Below are 20634 nucleotides of genomic sequence, written 5' to 3' on the forward strand. Positions count from 1 at the left end.
GCCCATGCTGGTCATGGCCTCCTTATAAGCTCGATAGCTAAAAGCAGGACCCTGGTCAGAATGAAGCATGGCAATTGCGTATGTGCCGATAAAGACTCGCAGATCTCTTATAACAGTTTTGGCGTCAGCCGAGCGCTGGGGTCACATTTTTAAAGTGAATGTAGTCTTAAACAATTAATAGGATGCTGGATTGCATGTGTAGATAGCTCTATGCTACCTTCATACAAGGCCATGGCATTATTCCGCTTGACTCGTTACTGCGGTCTCTGTCGCAGTCTGGACAGTTCTTTACAAATTTATAATGGTGCAGGCGAATCGCCCACGATTAGTGTCGGGAATTCAAATTCGGCATTTTCAAGCGCCATCTTTAAAGATCTGATTTCAGCTCGCTGAGCCGAACATTTTCTCAGTGATTCAGTTTTTGTTATTTTCGGTCTGAATTTACCGCAGAGCCAGCGACCTTTAACAATCGTGCAGGCTGCATCGTAGGATTTATCTTCTACATTGTAATGCTGTACAAATCTGTCTGTATACATTATACAGGAGTACTGTTCTAGAGGGCGAATTTCGATTGGCAGAGGATATTCTTTTTTATATTTTAAATCATTCAATTTTTTCATGTGCGGGGCGAAATAGTATTTCACGTCTTCTGCAGCAAGAGAATTTTCCCACTGTATCCATTTCGGATCCAGTGACACTGTAGGCAGGTTTACTGGGCTGAATAGTGCCTCGAAGGCGGATTCTGCTGTAAGAACAGTGATCCTTTTCCCTTGTGCTAGTTCTCGTTCCTTTGCTATAGCAGTTTGCACGGCCTTCACAGTATTTTCTGTGATACTGAATGTTTTTTCTGTTTGTGTGTACAAATGTGATTTGTAAGCTATTGGTACAGTTTCTCCCTCATTAGAGGTCAGGTACGTGAATCCGCATCTTCCTGGGATGACTCGGATTACAAGGTTACGTGTATTGTCACATGTTTCTAATTTTGTTTTTGCTAACATGTCTGTTTGCAGTGATCTCAACATTTCTGTGTGTTTTTGAGTCCAGTTGATTGGTTTAAAATCAGGTTTAATTAATTCATAGAGAGGTTTAATCCTCTCTGCGTAGTTTAGAATGTAAGTTCTTCCGAAATTAAGGAAGCCTAGAATCGATTGTAAGTTCTTCAGCGTTTTTGGTGCTTGGAGTACAGCGCACTTCTCTAAAAAGTTGTCCGCTAGGCTTTTTCCTTCACTTGATAATTCGTATCCTAAAAATAAGACTGTTAGAGGGGCAATTCTTGACTTTTTAAAGTTGAATTTGTAAATCTCTGCTGCGAACCCAAGTATTATGGTGTTCACCCTTTTCAAGTGAGTATCCAAGTCATCGTCTGTGAGATAGATGTCATCGACATAAGATAATGCCTCATCATCATATATTTGTAGTAACTCTGTTACTCTGGCTGAGAATAGTCCTGGGCTGTTCTTGAATCCCTGTGTCAGCCTACAGAAATTATTCTGTGACCCCATTATTGAGAAAGCGGTCAAGTATCTGCTTTCAGGTGCAATGTTTTGGCAAAAGAACCCATTAGATATGTCTAATGTTGTTTTGTATTTTTTGCGAACTATGTTATTCATTAGTGCCGCACTGTGCGAATTTTGTACCGCAAATGTTTTACAACATGAGTTAAGGTGTCTGTAGTCCAAGACTAGATGATATGAATCATCCGGTTTGGAGACAGGAAACAAAGGATTGTTCATTTGAGAGGTGCATGTTTCAATTACCCCTTGGTATTCAAGTTGATCTAAAATCTCCCTGACCTGTTTTTTAGCTTCTTGCTTAATTGGGTACTGCCTTTGTGCAGCAGGTTGACATTTTAACCGGATTTTGTGAGGAGGAGAGTCCTCATCCCATCCTACATGATTTTTATAAAATGCTGGTGCCTGGGCTACTGCCCATTTCCTTGCATATACATATTTAGTGTGAATTGGAATGTGATTCAAGAAGGCAGGCATAATAATTTCTTCGCCGTGAGGGCACTCCCTGACAAACTCCGGGGGCCAATCTTTCTCAGCTAACAGGATGTCATAGCCTTTTGAGAGGTTATCCCAAAATAGACCCCTTATTTTCCTAGTCTTATCTCCCTCTATACGCAGTGTTATTTCGTATATCTTATGAGGGTCGCTAACTCTGGTGTCTGCAGTTTCTACCTGAATGTATTCATTCGTGTCCACTGGCTCCAGATGACTCATCAGGATCTTGCGAGCTATGCTGATTTCTGCTGCACTGTCTAGCATTGTCTGTGCCCACTCTCCGTTTTTCAGCTGTGTCCTCAGTATTCTCGGCATGTTCGATTACTCTAATACTGGCTACCTTCTTTCTTGTAAATTGTAACTTTTTACTTTGAGCAGGTTCCTTGTCTTTGGACTTGGTGTGCTCTTCCCTTGTTTCTGACCGTCCTCTTCTTTCCGATTTCTGCGAAAAAGATCGAGAGGGACGTGTATCAATACTTTGATATCTATCAGGCTTTTTCAAGTTATCCCTATTTCTAAGGTTATATCTTTTCTGAGAGTGCTCCCTCTGGGGAGACTGGTGTTCTCGAGTCGGAGTTCTTTCCCTCCGCCGAGGAGACCTTCCTCTGGACTGGAAAACTTTTTCTTTGGGAGTGGATTGTTTATTTCCATCCCAGCTCTTTTTAGGACTGTTTAGATTATTTTTAATAAATCATTTTTCAGGATTTTCGAGTAGTTGAGGTTTTACTGGTTTCCCACCCAAACTATCTCTACCTAATTCTTCATAGCTTTTTTCTATAATTCTGGCACGCTCAATTGGTTGATCTGTTATATCTGTTTCTTTCAATTTCTGGCGGATCGCCATAGATGCTGCTTCTCCTTTTATATTGGCTAGTAATATAGCCGAGACCTGCTTGAAGTCTTTCAGTAATTTCATACCAAGAGTTAAAGCAGGTTCTGGACCGTATTCATTCTGAATTTGTTTTAGCACATCCGGTATTACCGCCATGGACGGAACACCATGTGTTTTTGTGTAAATGGAAGCAAAGACTGTACCCCAAGTGTCACAGTCCTCCACATGTGGTGCCACCCCCATTGGAAGGCAGATAGTCAGAATTCTGTGTTTCTCAATAGGGGTAGTATTCGGGAATACTGCCTCTATTTGAATATTTTTCTGTGCTAACCAGAAAGGAATTTGTTCCCGTTTTGCGGGAGTTTTTCCAAGACATGATTGTATGTTCTGTGGTGTAATTTTATTTGTGTTCCCCTGATGAGGGGTCAGCTGTGGAACATTAACAGCTGTTTGGACTGTTGCAGTCCGCATTACACATTGGACTAATTGTCTATGTATTTTAATTAATAATTTTAGCTGTGCTAAAAGTTCTTCTCTTGACATTTTTTCAATGTCTGGATGTGGTGTGTAGCTGGCTAGAACCGGCCACGTTGCTCCTGGTCTACCTAGTGGACCGAGCCTGGTGATGTGATCATTATGTTTTAGGGCGCCTTTAAACCAGAGCAGGTGCTCTTGGTATTTTAATGGGATTTCAATCTCCTTGAAATAAGCGTACCCTTCCGGTGGTTCCTCTATTTTGTAATAGTGAAACTCGTGTGTTGTAGCGTTTGCCGCTGGAAAGTTTATCCAAGAATAGAATACCTCTGTCTGCCGATATTCGTGTGCCTCTATCACGAAAATGACTGTACCACCTCGTGATGTCAGTCCATTCTCTATAAGTTTTGAAGTTATAGATTTTCTTATGTTTGCCGGGATGATAATCGCACCCGGTTCATTAATACCTGTAACATCGGGACCCTGTTGATTCGCGTCTACTGCGACTTCATTGGTTCCGTTGTTATTGCCATTTACTGACATTGTATTAATGAAGGTTTGCAGAGCAGGTTTCCAAGGAAACAAAGATTAGGTGCACAATATTTTGGAACACTGTATCCTTCAAAGTTGACTAAACCAGAAACTTTACATAGGAATCTCTTCCTACTAAGTTCCGGTGGATTTTAACCTTTCACCCACTCCAGACGTCTATTGGAGTATTTATGAGAGAAAGGGTCTGTGTGAAAAAGCACGACTGAGTTACTCTAACGTCTTGCGTTAGTTTTATCGCATTACCAAACGTTGGGCGCCATGTAGTGTAGTTCGTATTTTCCCTATAGACCCTGCGCATTGGAATAACATAAACAGCAGTGTAGACGTAGGACTGCGGTCTTCTAGGTCTCTACTGACTATGTTAGACTTAATTGGGTTTGTACCAGCTAGCTCAGAGGTCACTGGAAACTTTCTTGACTGAATAGGAAGTGATCAGCTTCCCTGGCTCAGACAAGAAAGGATTCAGTTTTCCAACAACCGCATTAACATGACAACTTTGCTCCTCAGAATAAGAGTCAATCTCTAGAGTCGTGTGAAACAATAGACAGCTATTTCACTCAGTCAGTTGTGCAGAATTACTTTCACCAGTATGCAGAGAAAATAGAGAGACGGGCGTTTTCAATAAAAGGTATTATTTATTGAACAGTCTTCCTTCTCATGCAAGAGAAATGAATTGCCACAATTGCAAGAATTGTTATTATAAAAAGTGTGTACAGTAAAAGGAGTATTACAAAATAATACTGTAAAAGCATTGATATGGTTTCTTAGCCATAAGATGGTTAAAATGAATAAAATATATATAATCATATATACATTTGGCTAACGTCCTCAACTGGTGCTTCTAACTACGCCTACCCCAGTGTACCTGACATTAGCCTAATACAAGGGAGGGAGTAAGTAAGTAGCCGTTTTAAGTTAAGTTGGTTTTGCCAAGGGTTTGCTTCAAGAATTCTCTCTAAGGGTTTAGTCAGCGCCGAACCTCTGGATTAGAATGTTGGAGGTCTGGTATCTCCTCTCAGGACTCGATATTCCAGTCACCCGCAAGGGTAGGATGGAAACGCCGGAGCAGGATTTTCTCGGCAGGAGAAAAGACAGCGTCTTTCTCAGCACGTCAAGGAGGAGGGGCAGCGTCCGTGGGCTTCTCGCATCTGCTGGGCTCTCTGCAAGGGACAGCTGTTCTGCTCCAGTATTCACCACCACCGTGTTTGCTTAAGGCAACATTGGCATATTTATACCCGAAAGGTGCCGAGTTTGACGTACGTTTTTGGACATAAGACGTCAATAAAGATGTCACTAAGAACTGGTCGTTCTTATTGTGCTCGCAAGAGTTCTATTACTAATCCAAACAAAGCAAGCGGGACTTTCCCAGGTTGCTGGGGGATTGAGCTGTCGAAAGAACTTGGTGTGTTATCTAGGAATCTAAGGAAGTGGTTTCTGCTGTGTCATGTGCTGTAATGAGCTGCAGAGACTAGTTACTGAAATATGGCTCTGATCGTTTATGCCATTATAGGGATATGTATTGATTATAGCCGTAAAGGGGCATGAGGTCAAATATTGATCGGGGTCCTAGATAGAACACAACATTCATAGATCTCAAATTTGTTTATCCTATCACTGTAACAATTTAAAACCTTTTAAAACTTCAATTTGAGGTGGTGTACAGATCTTTTAGAAGCAGATTATCATTTTAGCATTAAAAACTTTAACAACACATTCCAGTCTTAACATTCATTATCAGTCGGGGTTAATAGTTTTTTTTCAGCAGAATAAACAAACTTAATAAATTATGGGATCAGGCGGGGCATATTCCCAGTGAGACAGATAATAATGGCGTGTTGACATGTTCTCACCTCAAGTTTGTTAAAAATGGGTCTCAACAGAGTCTTCTGCTCTCCTAGTAGTTGGGGGCACGTAGTTACTATATTTGTGAAAGATTCGTCATTGAAGCCACATTGCCTACAAATTTTTGTGGACCAGTTTTTTTCCCATTTGGGTATTCCGTCCTTTGTCGGGTATCTCCCAAACTGCAATAACATAAATTTGTTCCTTACAAATGGTTTTAAGTGGGTCAATGATCAGTTCTGGTCTTTACTTTTGCCCCTGTGATGAAGTATGTGTGGTCCTTGTTTGTTTCATATGGGATGTTTGTACCCCGTTCTATGCCTGAATCAGTTCGCAACAAAATAGCCTTTTCCGCATTCATTCTTGCTCATGATTTTGCTATTTATCATATACTGTGTCTGGTGTTTAAGCATATAGAGCTCTTGGATATCATTGTCAATTCTTTTGAACAATATCTTTGATCTTGTCAACTCATTCTGTCCAGGTACTGATAATATATTCTGTTCACATGTAAGTAACATTAAAAAAATGCAGCTTTTGATTCAATTTTTGTTAAATATGATTTGTGTAAGAAATGGTGACTAACCTTCCGAAAAATGCCGTGCCCCCCACCCCTGGGGACCAAGCCAGCCCTGCCACTCACAAACCTCACCAGCCACCAATGCTTGCCTATTCAAAGTCAACTACAGAAACAAAACAACAATCTATCAAGATTTCTCAACACATGTAGTAATGAGAATATGGACATCTCTACACCTAATACATTTTAAAATGAATCTTATATAATCTTTGCATATCTAATTTTTTGGAGTTGGAAGTATTGTTTCACTTATCTTTCAGATGTTGCTATGACACTATTCTGTTGTAATATCATAAGTATAGATAGTTCAAATGTATCCTATCCCAAATGTCAATTCAATCTCATGTTTCCTTCCCAAAGGGGTTGTCTTCTCAGATGTGCTCGTTTACCGCTCCATACCCTACAACCCTTCAGCACCTTGTTCCCCCCTGCTGACCGGGCATGCCATCTTATCCATGTGGCCTTCCCGCCCTCATCATAGTACATCTAGGTATGTTCCCCTTCCTCTTCTGTTGGTTGATAAAGTTATAATTGTTCTATTTAATGTATATGGACCCATCACTTCAAATTGTCAGTTTTGGTCACTCAAAAACTCTTACAAAACCCAAATGATAACTTCGTTTTTGCAGCAGAATGCAATCAACTTGTTGATCCACTTATTGATAGACACTCTACCTCACAAACCACCAAAACATTTCTTTATTCCTTTAAGCAACACAATCAAACAGATACATGGATGTTGTGTAACCCCACTTCACATGAACTCATATTTCTCTCCGGTACATCACACACAACCACAGATTGATTATATTTTTGTCTATCATTATTTAACTCAGACCAAACAGTCTGCAGATATATTTCCATGTTGATATCTGATCATGCTCCTGTGTCTATACAATTAGACATTTTGCTTAATTCTATATCCCCAAAACTGAAGGTGGAGTGAATTTCCGTGTTTTCTCAAAATATCATAAAATCTTTTTATTGAGACAATCTACACATTGGATCTCCTCCACAATAGAATATTGACCATTGTAGGGTGATTTAGAATGCAACTTCCTATCACCCTTTTTATTCCAATAATACCTAACATTTACATACAAACCCCAAAAGGTTTCCATTTCAATTTTTAAAACCTTCTGCAACTTATGAGAAACTGTAATATCACATACCCCTAAAGATCTCCACACTTCATTCCACCATTTGGCACAATAAATGTATCCAATTAAGCAATCAATCTATTCTTTGGACAACCTAGAGGAAAAGGGGGTTAATATGGGATAATCAACGATTAACTCAAAGCTCTCCAATTTCTTTTTCACAAGCTCAGACACTCCTAGTTCTACCATTATTTTTTCAAACTAAGTTTCAACTTTTACAGAATACTGTTTCTAATGGATACACCTTCTTCAAATCCAACCTTCCCACCACCCCGGTTCTGCAAAATCCTCTCTGTAATTTTCACACAAGTCTAAAAACCTCCACTATTTATTCACACATACAATGTTTCTCTACTAATAGACCTAAAACAGATACAGAATCATCATGGGAAAATGACCTAACCTTTACTTGGCCCATCTCAATATGGGAACAAATTTGGATAAAAATCAGAGAACCCTCCCAAGCAGCAAACACAACATAAATGCTTTTTTATATATATATATATATATATATATATATATATATATATATATATATATATATATATATATATATATATATATATATATATATATATATATATATATATATATATATATATATATATATATATATATATATATATATATATATATATATAATAAACTACTTTTCACCTTGGTATCCTTGCATGAAATTAATCCGGATATTCCAGACTCTTGTTGGACATGTTGAGCACAACATGCTGATCTAAATCATTTACTTTTCACATGCCCTTCCATCTCTACTTTTTGGTCACAAATTTGGAAACAAATAAACTCGATCTTTAATTTAAATCTGCATTTCCCAATTTCTAATGCATTTTTGGAAAGTCTTCCGAGGATTGGGGAAATGCAGTATTGAATGTAAAAATATTAGACTTGTTATCGGAAATTGCTATTCAGAAAATAACACGAAATTGGATTAACTCTACTCAACTATCATTAAAAGCATGGTGGTATGCAGTTTGCCATAATCACAGACTAGACACAGCGTATATGCACCCAATATCACTTTTTGATGAAAATACTTATGGAACCCAGTTACCTACTTTCTTAACAAATGTGCCAATACATTGTTTGCCCCTCCACCCAGTGTGCAAGATGTTCTTTAACCTCCATGACTTCCCACTTCTGGCAATATCGATTCAATTTTAATTTAAGCTTTATTTTGACAGAAATTTCATAAAAGCTACAAATAAAAAATGCATTGCTATTGTGTAAAAGAGGGTACAGATATACAGCGTGATTAGTTAACATAGATGTTGGTACAAACAAATAATCACTTGACTGAATCAACAATGATAAGTAAATACATAATTACCTCAAAAACCAATATAAAAACAGTCAGTGCTTCATCTTTGTAAATAAGCGTTGATACAAAACTAAGAAGGCATTAGGTTTGCCTAGACATGACTGCGAGGATTTAACCCCTTCGGTGCGGTGGCAATTCCGCCGCAGCGCTAGGGGGGGGGAGGGGGCGAGCGGCGGCCGCGGTTGAGCTGTGCTCGTTATGGAGCGGTTCTGTCTTGGCCCCGCCCGCTCAATAGAACGCGCCGCGCAGGCGCGAAATCAGCGCCGCGCAGGCGCGGCGGCAGGGCCATGACGGAACCGCTCCATCATGAGCACAGCTCAGCCGATGCTCATGACGGAGTGGCTCCGCCATGAGCATGGGAGGGGTTAAAGAATAAAGTGCATGTGCATAGTAATTCTAGCAGCAATAGTGTTGTAGCCTTAAAATCCAAACTGACCTATATACAATAAAAACTATGTCTATCTTGAGAGGGCTTTCCACCTTATGAGCCATGCTTGTCCCCAAAATTTGCTACGCAGCATGCAAAGAGAGGCCTAGGGTTGGGCTTGAGGATACGCAGTACTGTGTAGTGGTCCTGTGTACCCAGTTGCTGGCAAAGCAATTTCAGCCACTTGGCACGTGTTGTTTTATACGCCGGGCAAGCAAACCTTAAGTGGGCAATGCTTTCTATCGGGGCCTTGCAACTTGGACAATCTTTCCCTTTGCTTGCGCACCATTTTGCTGTCACTTCGCAAACAGGGAGGGATCCGAACCTAAAGTGCATATACAGCATTCTATCTCTTGGTACCTTGATTAAGTCAAGGAAGGGCTCATATTGTCTAATTTGTTTGTGAGAGTAGAATTGTGTTGTCAGTTTGCCCACATTGGGTTTACTTTTCTCTCGATGGTTCAACCATTCCCAGTATAGGCGTTTAAGTTCCTCTCTCCTTGGGGGTTCCTGACTGGCCCAGCAGCCACGAAGTCCTATGGCTGACAAGCATTCTTTTGATGTCGGGAATCCAGCCTATTTTCCCGTAGGTATCTAGGTGGATAATCTCAGTGAGGACTTCACCGTAGAAAGAGAGCTCAGGGGTACGCCTAATGCGAGCCCAAAAAAGTAAAGGGCGTAGCCTAGCTACGTCACCTATTGACTGCCTGCCCATTTCCAGCAGCAAGTGGGTAAGGGAGAAGTATTTGGGTGCCATAACCAGGTCTCTTAGAAATTTGTGTTCTGACCTGTAGAGCTCATCTAATTTGTCTAATCCCCAAACTTCTGCTCCGTAAAGGGCAGCGCTAACTGCTTTTGCATAATATATTTGGAGGGCTGAAGCTACAGGCCTAGTGTGTTTAAGGCGATGTTCTTTCCCTATTACTCCAGCCACTCGTTTGTGTCCCATCATCATCTTTGCATCGCTTGGCAATATCATAGTTCTTAGAATATAAATTACCCTGTGTGCATTGTTACTTTTTCTGTGTATTTTTATTTCACATCAACCATGTACTCCCCTTCCCTCCTTTTTCCACTTCCCTTTAAAACATTTGTCCTGATTTTCATACTTTAATGTAGTCTTTAATTAAAGTGTTGAATATTCTTTGACTGTATGCTATTCATCATAATAAACTTATACTTTTAAAACTTAAAATAAGTGCCTTTTATATGGTACAAAGTGTGCCCAGGGCCTAGAAGTTAAATCCCACTAGTGGACTGCAGCACTTATTGTAACATTGACTACAGTGGCAGTGCAAACACTCCTTCAGGCCTACCATTGTTGCCTGACTGGGACAGTGTAAAAACTGCAATGCGGCCTGTAAAAAGAAATCCTTTTGGCAGATCATAATATATAAAAGTAGGGCATGTACATATTTAATGTTAACATGCCCTTACAGTAACAAGCACCTCAAAGCTATTTACAATGTAAGAAGGCTGGATGGCCAGTAGAGAAACTATAGGAAGAATCATCAATATTAAATCAATCAATCAATCAATCAATCAATCAATCAATCAATCAATCAGGGGTTTATAAAGCGCTCAGCTCACCTGCGAGGGTCTCAAGGGACTAAGGGGGGGGGGGGGGTGGATTGATGGAACTCCGGTTCAGTTGAAGAGCCAGGTCTTGAAGTTCTTCCTGAAGGTGTGCAGGGTTGGGGATCGTCTGATGGTGACTGGAAGCTCATTCCAGGCTCTGGCTGTGATGTGCAAGTCAAAGAGAATCCCTGGAATAGAGAATTCGATCACTCACTCTGGACATTCTACTCCTCATTCATGTTCACTGGTCAAAAACTAATAAACAACGTTCACAGACTTTTTTATAAAAATAAATTTACATTTATTATAAAACACAATTCATTACATAATAAATTGAGAAACTCATTATAGAAACAGTATAATAAAAACAATAAAACCATTCAATATTGACAGAATGTGAGCTTATATTTATCTAAACAAAGCACAGATACAACATACCCTATATCATTTAAAATTTCAAATCAAACATATAACATATAGACTTAGGAGCCAACCCCAACACAAAAGCACATATACAGTTGTTGCTGATTCTACGATTCAAAATGCCCTTATTGTATGCTTTATCACATCTCTACTCCACTCATTGGCCTAAAGTCAGAGATTTTCCTGGGCTTGAATTCTAGTACATAAAAAAGCGTCGACGCGTTTCGGTGTCTCTGCCTTTCGATAATGGCACACCTTCCTCAGGACGGTTTGAAGTAGTTGGAGTTAATCTCATGTATCCTTTCCTGCATGTTTAAAAAGGAATGTTTCAGTACATTGGAAGAAGACATTTTCTATTGTTTCAATTTACAGCCTGTTAAATAAATCTTCTCTCCCCTTGGTGTGTATCAACCATCTATTATTCTATTCAAGTCAATTAATTATAGGCCCTTATTTCTCTATACATACTGTTTCTAATATTCGTACTCAAGTGCTGCTATCCCTCAGTTCTTCTAAATTTCCCTCCGTTATTTGCTAGTTGGTGACCAGTCTGTGTCCCATTCTCGCCAAGCACACATGTCATTCATTCTATCAAATTAAACTAACCTTCCACAATGAGGTTTTCTTATATGGAAGATGGCGTGGAGACCTTATGGGTTCCCGGATGTTTGGCCTTGACCGATATGGTATCTACGGTCTGAAAAAAGCATATTATTATAGCTATTTTCTTTATTGCATATTTATATCCAAACTTTTTCCGTAGTTTTTCACTAATCTATGCACGTTACTTTGGTTTTGTAAGGTTACCTCTGTTTCTGATTTCCTTACTGGACTTTGTTGCCTTGTACTGTGGATGGTTGATCCTTATGGTCTGTATGCAATGATAGGACCCTGTATCAAAGAATATTGGATTTTAGATTATCCTATTACTTTTGTTAGTTTTTGGGTAGAACTGTCGTTATTACAAGCCATCCTTTATGTGGATATCCTTTGAAACAACAGGAAAAAAGCCCTATGTTTAACATACCCTAATTTTTCTTCAGCGGCCGTTTTTCATAGGGATATATGGAGCCGGTTCTGAAGAGACGATACGGGAGCGGTGAACTCCTGTAAAAGTGGTAAAACCACGAATTTTAATGAGGGCGGGAGGTTGTCTCTAGATATCATAGAATGTACCTCCCTTCTGTACATACCTGTCACCATTAATAGATGCCTTTACCCCATAAGGTCTCCACGCCATCTTCCATATAAGAAAACCTCATTGTGGAAGGTTAGTTTAATTTGATAGAATGAATGACATGTGTGCTTGGCGAGAATGGGACACAGACTGGTCACCAACTAGCAAATAACGGAGGGAAATTTAGAAGAACTGAGGGATAGCAGCACTTGAGTACGAATATTAGAAACAGTATGTATAGAGAAATAAGGGCCTATAATTAATTGACTTGAATAGAATAATAGATGGTTGATACACACCAAGGGGAGAGAAGATTTATTTAACAGGCTGTAAATTGAAACAATAGAAAATGTCTTCTTCCAATGTACTGAAACATTCCTTTTTAAACATGCAGGAAAGGATACATGAGATTAACTCCAACTACTTCAAACCGTCCTGAGGAAGGTGTGCCATTATCGAAAGGCAGAGACACCGAAACGCGTCGACGCTTTTTTATGTACTAGAATTCAAGCCCAGGAAAATCTCTGACTTTAGGCCAATGAGTGGAGTAGAGATGTGATAAAGCATACAATAAGGGCATTTTGAATCGTAGAATCAGCAACAACTGTATATGTGCTTTTGTGTTGGGGTTGGCTCCTAAGTCTATATGTTATATGTTTGATTTGAAATTTTAAATGATATAGGGTATGTTGTATCTGTGCTTTGTTTAGATAAATATAAGCTCACATTCTGTCAATATTGAATGGTTTTATTGTTTTTATTATACTGTTTCTATAATGAGTTTCTCAATTTATTATGTAATGAATTGTGTTTTATAATAAATGTAAATTTATTTTTATAAAAAAGTCTGTGAACGTTGTTTATTAGTTTTTGACCAGTGAACATGAATGAGGAGTAGAATGTCCAGAGTGAGTGATCGAATTCTCTATTCCAGGGATTCTCTTTGACTTGCAGTCTCTCGTACCCTGTTCCCTGGAACGTGTGGGGTCGTCTCTCTTTTTTAAGTCTGGCTGTGATGTAGCAGAAGGCTCTTCTGCCTGCCCTGGTTCTGCGGATGTAGGGGGTCTCTGCAAGGTTGGCGAAGAGGAGGTTTCTTTGGGGTACGTGGAAGGGGACACTTTTGTTGAGGTATTTGGGTCCGATGTTGTGGAGGGATTTGGAGGCGTGGGTAAGCAGTTTGAAGGTTACGCTCTTTTCGACGGGGAGCCAGTGGATGTCTCGTAGGCATTGGGTCATGTGCTCATGCCATGGGGTTCCGAGTACGAGCCTGGCTGCGTTGTTCTGGATGGTTTGGAACTGATATAGGAGAGTTCTGTTGATTCCGGTGTAGAGTGCGTTGCCATAGTCCAGTCTGCTGGTTATGAGAGTGTGGGTGACCGTTTCCCTGCATTCAGGGGGGGGGGTTTCATTGAAAGTCTTGCGGAGGATGCAAAGGCAGTTGAAACTGGTGGAGGGTTGGAGGCTATTGAGTTGATCTGGCAGGTCATGTTGAGGGCGGAGTCAAGGATGATGCTGAGGTTCCGTGCATGGTCTGTGGGGGTGGACGGACTCCAGAGGGTGAGGGGCTACCAGGTTTTGTCCCAGGGGGAGGTGGAGGGTCCGAGGATGAGGACCGCGGTCTTCTCTGAGTTGAGATTCAAGCAGCTGTTTTTCATCCAGGATGTGACGTCCTTAATTCCTTCCTGGAAGCAGAGTCTGGTATCTTCATGAGGGAGATGATGAGCTGGGTGTCATTGGCGTAAGATACTATGCTGAGCCTATGCTGTCTGACCATGGTGGCGAGGGGGGCTATGTAGATGTTGAAAGGCGTGGGGCTCAGCGATGATCCGACCTCCGCCCGCTTCCAGTCGTCTGGGATTGGTGCCGGATTTGAGGGAGATGTTGATGGCCTGTCTAAGTTTGGGTGCGATGGCGGCGGTGGCCCTGTGGTAGATGTTTGGTGGGCAGGGGTCAGTGGGGGCTCCTGAGTAGGTGTTCTTCATGATCGCGGTGGTGTGTTCGACCGTGGCCGATTCCAGGTTGTGATAGTAGGCTCTATGTCGGTGGTGGTGGGGGGGGGGTCTTGCACCTTTTCGCTGAAATCGACGTAAAGGACTTGCTCTTCAGGTATTACTTTTGTAATCTCAGGGTAGGGACCAGCATGAAATATGGTTCTATACTTCCTTTAAATATTGATCGAAAGCCTAATTTACTAGTGAAGTTAGATTTCTGATAAATATTAAGTAAAAATAATGTTTCAGAAAGTTACCTGTTCCATGTCTAAAGCCTCTGGAAGCTAGTTTGCATTGCCCTCCAGCTGCAGCCCACTGTGGGGAGGTGCGTGTTTTACAGCTATTTTTTAGATTGTCCTTCACTAACAGTCAAATCCTGGTGGTAATAGACAGTAAAAAAAACAAAGTGTCCCCTTTGCTATTGGAGATGACTAGCATGGCAAGGGGATCTCTTTTTTTAGTTTCAAAAAGAAAATCCTACTTTTGCAAGTAGAAACAAAAACAGTTTGGTGCAATGCTTCATATTGTTAACAGAGCCCTGCATCAAAGTGCGAAAAGCATTGACAGGAATTGCAGTAACGGTGACTCCTAGTAATGCTTCAGAAATTACCTCCAATGTGGTGGTCATTTCTAAATTCAGGGCGGCATCTCCATCAGGCAACAAAGTACTTTTCTCTGTCGCGCTGACGAAGAAACGGGCCTCCCCCGATAAATAAATTGGCTCCTTAGCCACACAGTAAAACTTATGACCGGGGCAAATCTGGTTCCTGTATCTGACCAGTACTCCATCGTGGTCAGCCTTAAATTGTGCCTAAGCCGAGGTCTACTAGTTGACTGCGGTTGGAGCTTAATGCTTTTAGCCGCTATTTTCATTTAAAACATTTCAAATTCATATCTGCTCTTCTCCTTCTTAGACATGTCATTCTGGCAACATTATTTCCTAAATTGTACCAATTTCTTCTAATTTGGTTTGGGATTTTTATTGTGTTGTATTTTGATTTTCAAATCAAATCAAACTTTATTGGGTTTCATGTGTTAAAACCATAAAAGCTCACATAAAGTGTAAATAAAACATTTCTCAAGAACCATATCAAATAAGATAATGACCAAGGCTAAATGTGAAGAAGCCAGGTGCAAGTGACACCAAGGTCACAATAGCACACCAGATAAAACAGTGTCTGTCAGATTGAGAACAGGCAATCACATCCAGTAAAAACAGATAGCAGGTCAAATGGTGTGCAAAGCTTTACAAAGAGCATTGTGACATGAGTAATATGTTAAAAACACACTCATTAATCACAACCAGGCCTAAGCTTGACTGCAGTTTAAAAAAAACTAAGCATATAAAAGACTGTATTACCCGTAAGCATTTGTAAAAAAAAGTTTAAGCGGGCGCACTTGCCTAAAATTTGTCTTTTTCAGGATCGGGATGATGAATGACTTTCTAGGTGAGTCATAAAAGCTGCAAAACATCAAGAAGTGAAGCATGTCATGTGGAGACATTTTGTCGCAGCCACAGGGCAGCAGGCTCTGTCCCTTGTGCACCCCCCTTGGTTGGGCAAGAAGAAGATGACAGAGGTTGAACCGAAACCTGGTCACTAAAAAACGATCATACGATTTCACAACCCCTAATAGGTACTGTTCAGCCTTCTGCGTGATTCTTAACATAATGAAGCAATGGATGCTCTGCTTCAAGACCTCCTTATCTTCCCTAGCTGTTAACCGCTGTTTAAGGAAGGCCACCTTGGTGTCAACTAAGTCCTTCTTGTTGCACAAATCAGGGTTAGCAAAGAGGTCTCCTCTCCGCAGACTCACAAGACACCTCTTAATGTAATTGAGACACAGTACATAAGAGACACGATCAAGGGCCATACAGTCCCTTGGAATTATATTGTTTAATGATGATCCCTTGCCAGTCCTGATTTTTAGACCTAATGACACCGGGTGGTAGGCTAACAGGTCATTGAGGTAGGTCATACCAAGATCTTCATGTATATTATTGGTGGAGGTACCTTGGGGAATAGCTAAAATCAGTCTCAGAAAGTTCTTTTCAGCGATTTGGAGGTCGTTGAGGGAGGTGTAGCACCAGATTTCGCTGCCATTTAATGCTTTTGTAATGCACTTGGCCCTGTAAAGCTGTAACATGGCATCACCTGGTCTTTTTCCCAATCTAGTGGCAAAATAAAAAATGGCCACAATGGCCTGGGTGAGGTCATTTTTAGGGCCCCCAATTAATCTTTGCTTCCAGCAGGAACCCCAGGTATGAAAAAACACTCCTCAGAACCGAGCTGGTCCTGACCTTAAAGGTAAAGGGCTTACTCAAACGTGCACCCACTTGCATTACATAGGACTTGTTGACCAGCAGATCCTTGTCTTCCATAAATTGGACAAAAAAGTTTACCACCGTTTGAAGTCCCTTCTCTGTTCTGGCCATTAAAACAGCATTGTCTGCGTAAAGCAGAACAGGAAGGCCATGCAGACCTACCTGAGGATAGTCCGCCTTGGTCTCCAATAGCACCGTCCCTAGGGCCAAAATACAGCCTTGATTGACCCCTTTGTGAATGGGAAATGAGCAGGTAACCTTCAGATCACTGAAATATCTAACCACAGCCTTTGTATCTCAATGAAGATCTTGTAAAAAGAGAACAATGTCCCTATCCACCCTCAGGAATAGCAAGGTCTGCCACAACTTGCATCTCTTCAGACAATCAATCACGGAGGACAGGTCCATAAAGGCAGCCATATTGTGCCGGTATGAGCTACTGTACATTTCTTCAAAATCATGAATAGATTCAAGCATTGATCTATGGTTGAACGACCATTTCAAAAACCATATTAGACTTCTATCTTGTGGAATATGAGCAACGACTTTGACCACCGAATCTTACAGGGGGATGGGCCTGTAACAATGCGTACTGTCTCTGTTCCCTTTTTTAAAAACTGGGACAATGACTGAGATAGTGTAGGAAGCCGGAGAGCCAATACTAATGGCCATGTTGATAGGTGAGGTGAGAACAGGAGCCCACAGCTCCACTTTGGAGATGTAGAGATCTGGGGGAATTCCATCTATTACCGGAGTCTTATTTCTGGTCAACCCAGCTATACCCAGGAAGAGCTCTGAGGTGGGGGGCACCACAACATTTCATCAAAACGACTAACCCATTCATTCTCTGTGGGCATTGAGGGCATTTTCTGTATCGGATGCCAAGAAAGGACTATTGACAATGTTGCAGAATTTGGTGCTCCGCTTGATGGTACTGGTCTCCATAAGCTTACTCCAGGCATCCTCCTTCAGTGCCTCCTTACGCTTGACCAGGACTTCTTTGTACTGCTTTCTGCAGGTTCTAACTAAGAAAACGTCTCTTGGGGTGGTGCGCACGGCTTCCTTGAGCTTACAAGCCGCAAGCGCACGAGCAGAATCAAACCATCTTGGAGCCCTATCTGGGTGCTCTTTGGGAGTAGGAGTCTTCAAAAAATCAGCTATGGAACGAGAAATAGCTACAAAGGTATTGACAATGAACTCACCTGGCGCCAACTGCGTGGCCAAACATATGTGAAACTCATTATGGCATATAGCTTGAAGGGTATCGTGAAAAGAATCGAGAAAGATCTGAGCCCATTTGAGCCTCTACCAATATTTATGGCTTGCAGTAAGCCACTCCTTCCTCCCGTCCTTGTTCTGACCTAGTAAGGGCCAACTAGGTTAGAGGCACAGGGAATTAAGGTCACTATGGATGCTCGCTTTGATGGTGAATTCTCAGATTAAGTTAAAAAGGGGCGCAGAGACAAAAATAACATCTATAAAATCACTACCTTTCCATTTAAAGGTAGGACAAATATCAGACTGACCTGGATCCAATTTGCCCATGGCTGGTAGCAGGTCAAATTAGCTTACTAGGGCGTTTGGAGTTTCACTCTGACCACTGTGTTCTAGGTGCAGCCCAGAAAGACGGGGACAGGGCAAACCCCCTGTACTCCGCTTTTTTGGGTCCCCACATAAATGAAGGTTAAAATCACTCACTAATAGAAATTCTTTCATAAGGTGAATCAAGGCCTTAAGATTGGTCATAAAACACCCAGCCGGGCTATGTTATAGGCCTCTAGAACGGACCAGTGGCATTATAAAAATTCAGAAGTAACAATTTATAAGTACCGCTCAAGAATAGCAGGGCCTGCAAGAATGGATTATCTTTGGTAAGTACAACGATACAGCATTTCAATCTAAGGGAGACATAGACAGTCAGGCCACCCTTAGATCGACCAGCCCTCAAAGGGGTAGCAGGCACAAAAAAGGACTTCTACCCCTCCAAGAAGCATGAGTTTTCAATGGCACATGTCTCCAACAAACATATGACATTGATTTTTTTTACAAAATAGCACCACCCGGGGTCCATGAGCTTACTTGTCAAACCTGCTATGTTCCATTAAATGAGTTTACACTAATTAACGTCCAGGCAGCTACCTCCTTGACCAGCTTGGTCAAGCTGGTGGGTTGGATCAGTGTGCAAGGCGGAATGTCTACGCGGCTCCAGTAGGCAAAAACGTTGAGGCTTGAACAGGTGGGGTAACCATTTGCCACTTCTGATTTGCAAGGCCTGGAGGCCTCCATGAACTCCATGAACCCGGAGATGTTGCAAGTAACTGGGGTCCATAAAAGATACCCAGAGGGAGGGCCACCATCGAGGTGATGAGGCCCAAGGTGGTACAGGAGCTGGCCACGTGGAGGATTCTCTCTGGAAGATGTAGTAGATTGAAGTTCATTGCAACACAGTCATCACCACAGTTCTTTTTGAGACCCCCTTACCCAGGCAACTCTCTGCACCATATTGAGATACCTCCACACTCCGAACTGCAAAATTGTGTTATTATTTAACCAGTGCAGTACTTTATTCTTTAACTGATGGACATTTTCAGTGGCACCAGGCTTTAGCACGGATATATTACCCAGGACCACAACGTACAGTGTAGCTTCCGGAGGTGGATGAAGGAATATTTCATCCTGGGTCTGCTTTCTTGACGCTCCATTTGGTGAGACGGGTTCCCTAACCCAGACACCCTCCCGGCGATCCTTTTGCTGCCTGATCGAGTATTCCTTCTGGGGTTCTCCCAAAGGGAGACATCTTCATTGGGCCCTTCCTTTGAGATCAGAGGCAGGGGCTGTGTGGGTTGAAAGATACTCTCCTGCAAGTGGGGACGGGAAAAGGAGGGCCTTCTAATTTGTGAGGTGGAGACCGGGCTGACTGAAATCCTTATTACCAAGGTGTCCCGATCTAATGACCGGATTGTTGTCTGCATACCTGATCCCCGAGTTTTGCTGGGCCAAATTAAGTAGTTCCTTCTCAATAGAGACCAAACATAGCTTGATCGGTTCCAGTCTGGAGTCCAATCCTGCCAAAAGGGAATGCGCAATAGCTTCCAACATGACTGCCAGGTCATCCTTAGACAGAGCCTGTACGCTCAATGAAGTTGACATTGGGGACTCCGCTATGGGGTGTTTTGCCTTGCCCCCTGTCAAGGAGCGCTTGCCTTTGACCCAGACCAGATACCCTCTAGGTACAAATACCTCCCCCCAAGGCAAGTGGGCGGGGCACCACTGGTCTGGAGACAATTGTGCCAAGGCCAGACACAGGCACTGATACTGTTTGTACCCTGCTAGCCTTACCCGCATCTATTAACCCAACTGATTCCTGGCCCGGTGGGGATGCGGGAAGTACACCCCGGCTAGACCCAACAATTCCACCAACTCTGGGCTACACAATGCTATGGCTGGACCTCTTGGTGGACTGAGTGAGCAAGGGAACATTTGGTTTGCTGAAGAGCGGGTGAGTCGACATGCCTCAAGCTCCATTTCCTTCTCTAAAACCCTCGCTGTAAGAAGGAGTCCATAGTGGTTATCATCAGGGCCACAGGGGCTGCCACTGTCGTTTGCGTTTCCCCATGACTCCGGGCTCCGTTATGATGGTAACCTTGTGTCAAGGCGAGATGGTAAAAACAACAAGTTAAGGGCCTTGGGTCAGTGTTGCCTGGACTTGACTAAACATGCCCGGAATAGCGTGAAAACAATGGGGGCCAAGCTCTAATACACAGCATATATTGAAGTAGGCATTAAGGTGCTTGATACTCGGACAAAGGCAGAGGGTCCAGCTAAGCCTACCATATGCCAGATGGAAGATGGAGGTTAATTCCAGGGCCCTCTGCTACTCCTCGAGGCTAGTCAGGGACTTTTCAAAGGCTGACTTTAGGCATGGTAAGAGGTTAA

This window comes from Lissotriton vulgaris, chromosome 5 (assembly GCF_964263255.1).
Source record: "Lissotriton vulgaris chromosome 5, aLisVul1.2, whole genome shotgun sequence".
In the NCBI taxonomy this organism is placed as follows: Eukaryota; Metazoa; Chordata; class Amphibia; order Caudata; family Salamandridae; genus Lissotriton; species Lissotriton vulgaris.